Source organism: Ochotona princeps, chromosome 6 (assembly GCF_030435755.1).
Source record: "Ochotona princeps isolate mOchPri1 chromosome 6, mOchPri1.hap1, whole genome shotgun sequence".
Classification (NCBI taxonomy): domain Eukaryota; kingdom Metazoa; phylum Chordata; class Mammalia; order Lagomorpha; family Ochotonidae; genus Ochotona; species Ochotona princeps.
In genome coordinates, this window is record NC_080837.1 from 56,077,141 (window position 1) to 56,087,319 (window position 10,179).

Consider the following 10,179-nt stretch of genomic DNA (forward strand, 5'->3'; position numbering starts at 1 on the left):
CACCAACAACTTTCATCCAACAGTCAGGTGCATAGACAACAAAGTTTTATGGAACTCAGAGACTCATGATACCACCCACTTTGATCTGGGTGACTCACAAAGCAGGAGGCTCAATCAAGCTGCAGCTACCCTTATGATACTGGGTCACATCAATCCAGTAAGAATCCTAGTGGCTGAACTAGGCTACTTTTGGAGAGGCTGCCAGGCCAATAACCTGGGGCTGCCATTAACAAACACAAAAGCATTATGTTCATGAATAATCAGGAAGGAATTTCTAATTTTAGAATACTAGTAAGTCATTTTGATCATTAACCAAGAAGTAGCCTTTCTGAGCAAAGCCAAGTTCAATGACCAAGCTGCCCTATGAAGGTATGCAGACCACAGGGACATGAGGAAGCAGGAGTCAGAAATCCACTTTGAGATTTTTTAATTACTGAATACCATTTCCATATTCGATAGCATCAGATACCTGTGAATACCAGGAAGTATGAAATATTAATTGAACATCTTGATGAGGCCTGGCACAATGGTTCAATTGGCTAATCCTCCACCTAGCAAGCACCAGGATTCCAAATGAGTACCATTTTGCGTCCTAGTTGTTCAACTTCCCACCCAGCTCCGTGCTTGTGGTTAGGAAAGCAGCAGATGATGGCCCAAAGCCTTGGGATCCTGCACGCGTGTGGGAGACCCAGAAGAAGCACTTGGCTCCTGGCTTTGGATCAGTTCGGCTCCAACCATTGCAGCCATTTGTGTAAGGAGTTATTTGAACACCCCACCCTGGACTCAGCGTCATTTCTTGCTCCTCACAGATCATGAAATTTGCGCCAGTCCACCCACCCACCAATCAGATGTAACCCAGCATTTCACCTGAGAATCCCACTCCCAATCTCCCATCCCCTCCCCAATCCCACCCACTTGCCAATCATCCTTAGGCAATCACCTGTGACAGTCTCAGGCACCAATCCCCTGGGGCCTGTCCTTAATCCCTCCCAATCCTCCCTCCCACCTGTGGGCTCACCTGAGTGGCATCAAAGAGCCCGCAGGTGAGATTCTCTCTTCTCCTTCCGACCTTCCTCCCTTCCTCGTCCCCTTTTCTCAGAGCCCTCCCACCTACTTAGTCCTGCTCCTGCCCCTATGGAATAAACTTCCTAAAGCACCTTGTCATGTCTGGTATTTTCGGCTCACAGTAAAAGAATCAGGCTGTGGGAATTGGCTGCGCATAATAATGTCATAACTCTAAGAAGTTTTTTGTTTTTTGTTTTTTTTTAAAAAATATTTATTCATTTTATTACAGCCAGATATACACAGAGGAGGAGAGACAGAGAGGAAGATCTTCCGTCTGATGATTCACTCCCCAAGTGAGCCGCAACGGGCCAGTGCACGCCGATCCGAAGCTGGGAACCTGGAACCTCCTCCGGGTCTCCCACGCAGGTGCAGGGTCCCAATGCATTGGGCCGTCCTCAACTGCCTACCCAGGCCACAAGCAGGGAGCTGGATGGGAAGTGGAGCTGCCGGGATTAGAACCGGCGCCCATATGGGATCCCGGGGCTTTCAAGGTGAGGACTTTAGCCGCTAGGCCACGCCGCCAGGCCCAACTCTAAGAAGTTTAAGTGTGCTTTAAATAACTAACAATTTGGGGAGTGAAACAACAGATAGAAGATCTTTCTGTAAGTCTGCCTTTTTAATAAAAATAAATATTTTTTCTAAAAGAATACATTGAGGACCCAGTGCCATGGCCTACCAGCTAAAGTCCTCGCCTTGAATGCTGGGATCCCATATGGGCACCAGTTCTAATCCCAGCAGCTCCATTTCCCATCCAGCTCCCTGTTTGTGGCCTGGGAAAGCAGTCAAGGATGGACAAAGCCTTGGGACCCTGCTCCCGTGTGGGAGACCTGGAAGAAGCTCCTGGCTCCTTGCTCTGGATAAGCACAGCACTGGCTGTTGCAGTCACTTGGGGAATGAATCATCAGATGAAAGATCTTCTTATCTGTCTCTCCTCCTCTCTGTATATCTGACTTTGCAATAAAAATAAATAAATCTTAAAAAAAGAATATATTGATAATCAGCTCTTTATTGAGTAGCTTTATGACCAAACACACACATGCACACACATACACTCACAATTTTCAACTCACAAATGAGCCAGAAAGTTAAAAGCACAACAGACTAATATTAAGAGCTTGAAACATATCAGGCTGGGACAGCAACATTGTGACCTGAAACGAGTCAACATCAGTGAGGCATGATGGATAGCCCTGAGGGCAGGCTGCACATCTGATGTGACAAGTTCACCAACGGCAAGGTGGGGGATGAGGGGAGAAAAGGGAGGTTAGCTTCTGCAGCGTGACCTCCCCGTACACTGAAACACTTGCCACAATTCTACGCGTTAGTAACCAAGTCCTTTACTTTGTGCCAAGCCTGTGATGGTGGCTGTGTCACCACATCCTGTACAATGACAGATATGGGCAGTAATGGTGGCAATCTGGATGATATGGCCTCCATCAGCAGCCATGATTTGTTATATTATACAGCCTCAAAGAAGAGGGTCTTTAACCTACCAGACTCATTTTGCACATAACAGACCAAATTCCTAGGCTGCTGGCTCCCATCTAGAAATCAGTAAAATATATATATAAATACATATAAAATAATCATAATACAATATATATTATACACACACACACACACACACACACAATAAGCATTATCAGAAAGAATATCGGCCAGGACCATGACAATGTCCTTGAGTTTGGCACAGTGAATAGAGCAACTCAATCCACGTTCGCGGCTGCAGCATTGGCACTGAGACTGAACAGTGGCTACAGCTCAGTGAACACCAGCAGGTTTAAGTTTAACCAGATCCTCAGGGAAGGCGGCTCAGGCATTTAGAGTAATCTCTGTGAACCGAAGTCCCCATTGCACAAAGAGGCTTTGCTTCAAACAGCAGAATAGGCAATCAAGTTGCTATTGCATACAAAGCTTAGGACCTGTTGCTGCAGGCAGGTCAACCACACTTTTTTTTATACTTTTTATACTCTGTGGGTGCCAGGTTCATGAGCCCTGGGAGGCTGGGGAAGATCCAGCAGGGCTTGGGTTGCCTGGCTCAAGTCCTTGGGAAAACTTGCACAGTGGGTGCTGGGTCTGTGAGCTCCAGTGGTGGGAGGACCAGTGGGGTCCGTTGGGATCTGGTGGGCCTGGGTCGAGCAACCTGGAGCACCACTGGCACCGAGGGAAGCTCACTAGGCACCCAGTGGCACTTGTATGGGGTTTGTATGTGGGCTTGCAAGGAGTCTGGGGAATGGTACAGGTAGGGGTGTGTGGGGACTTGGGATCTCACCTCCAGGATTGGTGGTATGAACAAAGAATGCCTGTGTGGGCCCGGCGTGGCCTAGCAGCTAAAGTCCTCGCCTTGAACACACTAGGATCCCATATGGGCGCCAGTTCTAATCCCGACAGCTCCACTTCCCACCCAGTTCCCTGCTTGTGGCCTGGGAAAGCAGTCAAGGACGGCCCAATGCTTTGGGATCCTGCACCCACGTGGGAGACCTGGAGGAAGTTCCTGGCTCCTGGCTTCGGATCAGCACAGCACCAGCCGTTGGGTTCTCTTGGGGAGTAAATCATCAGACGGAAGATCTTCCTCTCTGTTTCTCCTCCTCTCTGTATATCTGACTTTGTAATAAAAATAAATCTTTAAAAAAAAAATGCCTGTGTAAGAACTGGGCCTCCTCGGTCAGGGCTGAGAATAGATCCAACCCAGGGGTTACAACCACCAGCTGATCGGAGTGATGGACTGTGGCGGGCACTGTGCTTACTAGTACATGTAGGAGCCTGGACTGGGAACACCTCAAAGTTTCTTTGGGGATTCCCCTGAACAAAATGGAGGAATCAAAACATTAACCAAGAAAAGATGGAAGATGGAGTAGATCAATCAACCACCTCAGCTATATGTTGGCAGCGAAATACTGGACAAGGGGAAACTCTAAGATGGACTATGTCAATCAGTGGACTCTGCACCAGCCTCATCGTACCTGGACTGTTGCTGATGATATGTTGGAGCTTCTAATTGATAGAGGTGATGCTCTGCTGGCTCTGCCTTCAAACCTGAGAGGGCGTCCCTCAGAGGCTGTTGAACTTGACTGGACAGTGGGATGCTGGACTCTATGTATGGTGTGTGCTTGTAATGAGGGAATCCCAACGGAACTTGAGCTGTAGTTATGCATCAAGGTGAAGGAATTCACCATGGGGGAAGGGTTTGGGGTGAAGGGGGGAGAATCCCAGTACCTATGGAATTGTGTCATGTAATACAATGTAATTAATGAATAAATGAGTAGAAAAAAAAAAAAGAACTGGGCCTCCTCAGTGGAAAGGACGGAGCAGTGGATGGCACACATAGATGCACATGGAGGAGATGGCAGCCTATTGGGACCTGCAGAGGTCATCTGGTACTGCAGCAAAGGAAGAAGGGCAGAAAAAATTGGACAACTACCCTAGCCAAGTGTTGACAGCAAAAACCAGGGCAAATGGAGACTCTAAGGTTGACTATGTCAGCAAATGGACATTGAAAGGGTCTCCTCATGCTTGGATTGGCAAGATGACAGTATTTCAGAACTCTCAGAACCACTAGGGCCCAGCAGGATAGCATAGTGGTTAAAGTAAGTTCTTGCCCTGAACGCGCCAGGATCTCATATGGGTGCCAGTTCTAATCCCGGCAGCTCCACTTCCCATCCAGCTCCCTGCTTGTGGCCTGGGAAAGCAGTCGAGGACGGCCCAAAGCATTGGGACCCTGCACCCACAGGGGAGACCTGGAAAGAAGTTCCTGGCACCTGGCTTCGGATCGGCTCAGCACTGGCCATTGCAGCCACTTGGGGAGTGAATCATCGGACGGAAGATTTTCCTCTCTGTCTCTCCTCCTCTCTGTATGTCTGCCTTTCCAATAAAAATAAATAAATCTTTTTTAACAAAGAAAAAGAAAAACCACTAAAGCAGAACCCTTGGAGCATGTGCCACATCAGAACCCTGGGTTGCTATCAGGTGGCTGTTCCGCATCCCTGGGGTACTGGGGCAATTGGGAGGCTGGATATGGCTTCTCTCCTTATCTCTCCCCTTCCTCCAGAAACAGGAAGAAGAAATAGAAAATTTGGAAACAATGACCACACCCAGCTTTCCCTAACCCTTGATCCTTCCCACACTGCTCAGCAATATAAATATCATCAAAAATAAAATAAAAAATTAATTTTAAAAAATGTTTATTTATTTTTATTGGCAAATCAGATTTACAGAGAGAAAGAGAAACAGAGAAAGATCTTCCATCTGCTGGTTCACTCTCCAAGTGGTCACAGTGGACAGAGCTGAGCCAATATGAAGCCAGAAACCAGAAGCTTCTTCTGGGTCTCCTACACAGGTACATGGTCCCAAGGCTTTGAGCCCTCCTTGACTGCTTTCCCAGGCCACAAGCAGGAAGCTGGAAGGGAAGTGGAGCAGCCAGGACACAAACCAATGCCCATATGGGATCCTGGGCACACGCAAGGTGAGGACTTTAGCCACTAGGCTACCGCACCAGGCCCTGCTGCATTCTTAGTTATGTCATTTCCACTTGGCCCTTCCCATCTTCTCTCTGAATCCAGCTGATGTTCTCAAAAACAGGACTATCATTCCAGAGAGTCACAAGGCCTCTCTGGATCAGTTTGGAGAAGAGCTAATAGCTGTTTTTGCAACAGGGGTTATCTGACAGCTGTACTGGCAGGCTGGGGAGACAGGGAGTTCAAATCTCCAACAAGCACAGGATGCTCTTTTTTTTTTTTTTTTTTTTTTTTTTTTGGTTTTTTGTTGGTGGTGGTGGGTTTTTTTTTTTTTTTTTTTGGTCAGACTATAATGAGCTAACTCAGTACTCACAGAGATTTGTAATTCAAAGGAGTCATGAAGGTTTGGGAAAAGCACTAATATTTCTTTGTATGCTTCTCTTCTTCCCAATCAGAATCACCTCCGCCACTGGCAAGCATTCAAAGGACAGCAATTATGAATTACACCTTCATCAATGGAAGCTACAAGCTAAGGGCCCCCTGTAACTGTCACATTCGCTTCTCTTCACTGAAAACAACCGCCCAAATCCCATCCATGAATTCCACTGCAACATCATACCAAGGGGAAGACTTATGCCGTGGGTGGCTGTATTCCACAGAGCCATGGATTCTTTTTTTATACTTTAGAACATACATATATATAACATAAAGAAATATGTTTTACATATCCTATATATTTTTATCAGAAAGACATAAATAGAAAGAAGAGAGACAGAAATATCTTTCATCCATTGCTTCACTCCCCAAATGGGTGCAATGGCTGGAACTGAGCTGATCAAAAGCCAGGGGCTACGAGTTTCTTCTGGATATCCTAGGCAGGTGCAGGGTCCCAAGGCTTTGGGTCATCCTCTACTGTTTTTCCAGGCCATAAGCAGGGAGCTGGATGGGAAATGGAGAAGCAAGGACACTAACCAGTGTCCATAAGGGATGCCAGGGCTTACAGGTGAAAGGTTAGCCAATAGAGCCATTGTACCAGGCCCCCAGAGCCAATGGATTTTGATCCTTCCTACTCCAAATTTCCCCAACAAACTCATGCAGGTATATATTATGTCATCATTAATCATCTTTCTCCTGAATGAAATTGAGGTCAGGTTAGAAGGGGAGAGAAAGCTCATGGACACAGCGCGGGAAACCAGTCCTCTCTGAGGAAATTGCAGGCTTTTTATTCAATATCGGATCATTCACTCATGGCTCACCTGAATGTGCCCGCAAGGCTTTGAGACCATTTACAGGTCTGCCGTTGAGTAGAACGTTTTTACTACTAGCATTACTTATTTTGGCTTTGGACATTCTTTGGTGTCACAGCCTCAATCATGTTCCCCTTTATCTGGGACTGCAGAGCCTATTGTCCCATTGTTCTAAAAGATCCCTGCTTATGCCCAGGAGCCAGTGAATAATCACCAAGGCACCAGGAGGATGGATAACTTATTTCCATGCTATTTCTGAGGGCAGTTAAGATATTGGAGGATCCTTGTCCATCTACTCTACCCAATACTTGAGCAAAAGTATTTACTAGTAAACCCTAGGGAGTTGTCTCATCTCTAAACCTGGCTTAAGGAGAAATGATCCTCCCTCCTTCAGAAAACCAGGTGTTCCCATCCAATCCTGAGAACTGTGAAGGGGCTAAGATTTGACTTTATTTACAAACAAACAATTTAGCCTGACAGTTTTACAGATGCTAGCAGAACATATGAAATTCCAGAGTCAGAGACAAAGGACTTTATCAGCTAAAGCCAAGTATCAACATCTTCTTATTCTGGTTTCCAAGCCCAGCTTCCCACAGTGCCAAGCAAAGAGGACCAGGTGAAATCTGTACATTCAAAAGGATCAATTACAGAGCAAGAACTCTAAACCTAGAAATCTACATCTTTTCTAATGCCCTTTACTCCAGGAAACATCCTCCATCTTCCTAGTCTCTAAGCAAATCTGCCCTTGGTTCCGCAGAAAGATACTAGTTCTAGCTTCTCCATTATGCAAAACTCCTTTTAAAATGTTTTAGAAAGAGTTTTGTTAATTCTAGAAAGTCTTGCAAGATACACAGAAAACTGGGCCCAGCATGATGATCTAGTGGCTGAATCGTCACATTGCATGTGCTGGGATCCCAGGTGGGCACCAGATCTTGTCTCAGCTGCTCCACTTCCCATCCAGCTGCTTGCTTGTGGCTTGGGAAAGCAGTAAAGGACAGTCTGGGGTCTTGGGACCCTGCACTCTCTTGGGGGATCCAAAGAGGCTCCTGGCTTCAAATCAGCTCAGCTCCGACCATTGTGGCTGCTTGGGGAGTGAACCAGCGGATGAAAGAACTTACCCTCTGTATCTCCTTCTCCCTGTAAATATGACTTTCCAACAAAACAAATATTTTAAAAAAGATACACAGAAAGCTAGAGTGATTCTTGGAGAATTGCCCCATAAGTAACTCATGGATATATAAAATAAGGTGGGAATGATATCCTTATTTATTTACTAATATATACACCAGACAACTGGATAAGCTGATGAGAATATAGTTCCCTGACCACCTCTCAGATATATGTTCCTCCTCTTCTTTCTGACTCTCAAGATTTCCTGAAAAGCTACCCTCATCTTTTATATAAGAAGGTATTCCATAAGTTTCATACAAATATCATGGAAGAAAATATGCAGGGATTTCAAAAGAAATATATCAAAGCAAAATGTTTGGATTTCATTTTTCCACAAGCTTTTTGTCTCACCAGCTAATCCAAGGGACTGGCACAAATAAATTAATAAATCTTAAAAAAAAAAAATAAATGTCATGGACTGAACAGTACTTGGCCCCGCAAGTCTGTTTAAACTCTGACGTCTTATGTTAGCAGACGATGGATTAAGGGTGAAGAGTTGATTGAAATGTGGCACCTGAGAGTCAGGTCTGGTAGATCTAAAGATCTTACTGGAGCATTGCCTCAGAAGGCAGTTCTTGGGAGAGGGTCGGTTATTTAAGCCAAGTTCAGCCTAGCTGTTCTGCTTCTTAGCTGACCATGAGATCATTCCTCCTTGGCCACTGCCACCCTCTACCACATGGTCATGGAGCTGCCCGACCCTCAATTGTGGACCCTCAAACCACAATAAGCTTTTTCCTTCCCAAGAAGTTCTTCTCATATATTTTTAAGTAATGAAAAATTGAATAATACAAATACTAAGCACCTGCCCGTGACTAAGACTGCTTGAAGAGGGGCTACCATTGTGGCTTCGCAAGTAAAGCTGCTGTCTGCAAAGCCAGCATGTTATGTGGGTCCTGGTTCCAATCCTAGCTGCTCCACTTCCAATCCAGCTCCCTGCTAATGGCCTGAGGAAAGCAAGAGAGGATGCCCAATGCTTCGGCCTCTGCTAACCATTTGGAAGAGCTGAAGGAAGGTCCTACTTCTGGCTACGCCTGGCTCAGCCCTCAGCATTGTGGCCATCTAAGGAGTGAACCAGTGAATGGGACATCGTTTTCTCTCACCCTTTCTTTGTAATTATTTTTTAAATAAAAATAAATTTTGAAAACAAAAAAGACTGAGTCTGGCATGGTAGCCTAGCAGCTGAAGCCCTCGCCTTGCAAGCACCAGGATCCCATAGGGTGCTGGTTCTAATTCCGGCAGCCCCGTTTCCCATCCAGCTCCCTGCTTGTGGCCTGGGAAAGCAGTCAAGGATGGACCAAAGCATTGGGACCCTGCATCCACAAGGGAGACCCAGAAGAGGCTCCAGGCTCCTGGCTTCAGATTGACTCAGATACAGCCATTGCAGCCACTTGGGGAGTAAATCAGTGGACAAAGATCTTCCTCTCTGTCTCTCCTCCTCTCTGTATCTGACTTTTCAATAAAAATAATAAATTTTAAAAAGAAAAAAGAATAAGAATTATGGACTAGGAAATACTTCAAAAATCTAGTCCTAACACATTATGGCTAATAGAAAAAAAAAAATTCTGTCCTTTGAAGCATCATGGAGGGCACTGGAGTACGTTATGTTAAATGAAATCAGTCAGTCACAGAAAGGCAGCCACTGCATGTTCTCTTTATACTTGGAAAATAAAAAGTTGATCTCACAGAAGTAGAGGGGACAACAATGGTTACAGCAGCCTGGGAAGGATGGCAGGGAGAGGGTGGTCACAGGGACACAGGTGGACAGATGGAATAATTTCCATTCTCCCTATAGGATACTGATGGCTGAAAATAATTAACTGACTATTTCAAAAGGTTAAAGAGGACTTTGAATGTTCCCAACATAAAGAACTAGCAAATGTCTGAGTGTATATATGCCAGTTACCCTGATCTCATCATTACGCATTAGATCTGTGTGTCAAAATGTCTCACTGTATCTCATAAACATGCACAATTACTGTGTATCAATTAAAAATAAAAATACCTTTGAGCCTGGTGATAGTCTAGTGACTAAATCCTTGTCTTGCATCTGCCAGTTTCCCATATGAGTGTCAGTTCATATCCTGACTGCTCCCTGCTTGTGGCCTGGGAAAGCCACAAGTCAAGAACTACCCAAAGCCAAGGGACCCTACACTCGCGTGGCAGACCTGGATGAAGCTCCAGGCTCCTGTCTTCGGACCAGCTCAGCTCTGGCTGTTGCAGCCACTTGGAGAGTGAAACAGCAG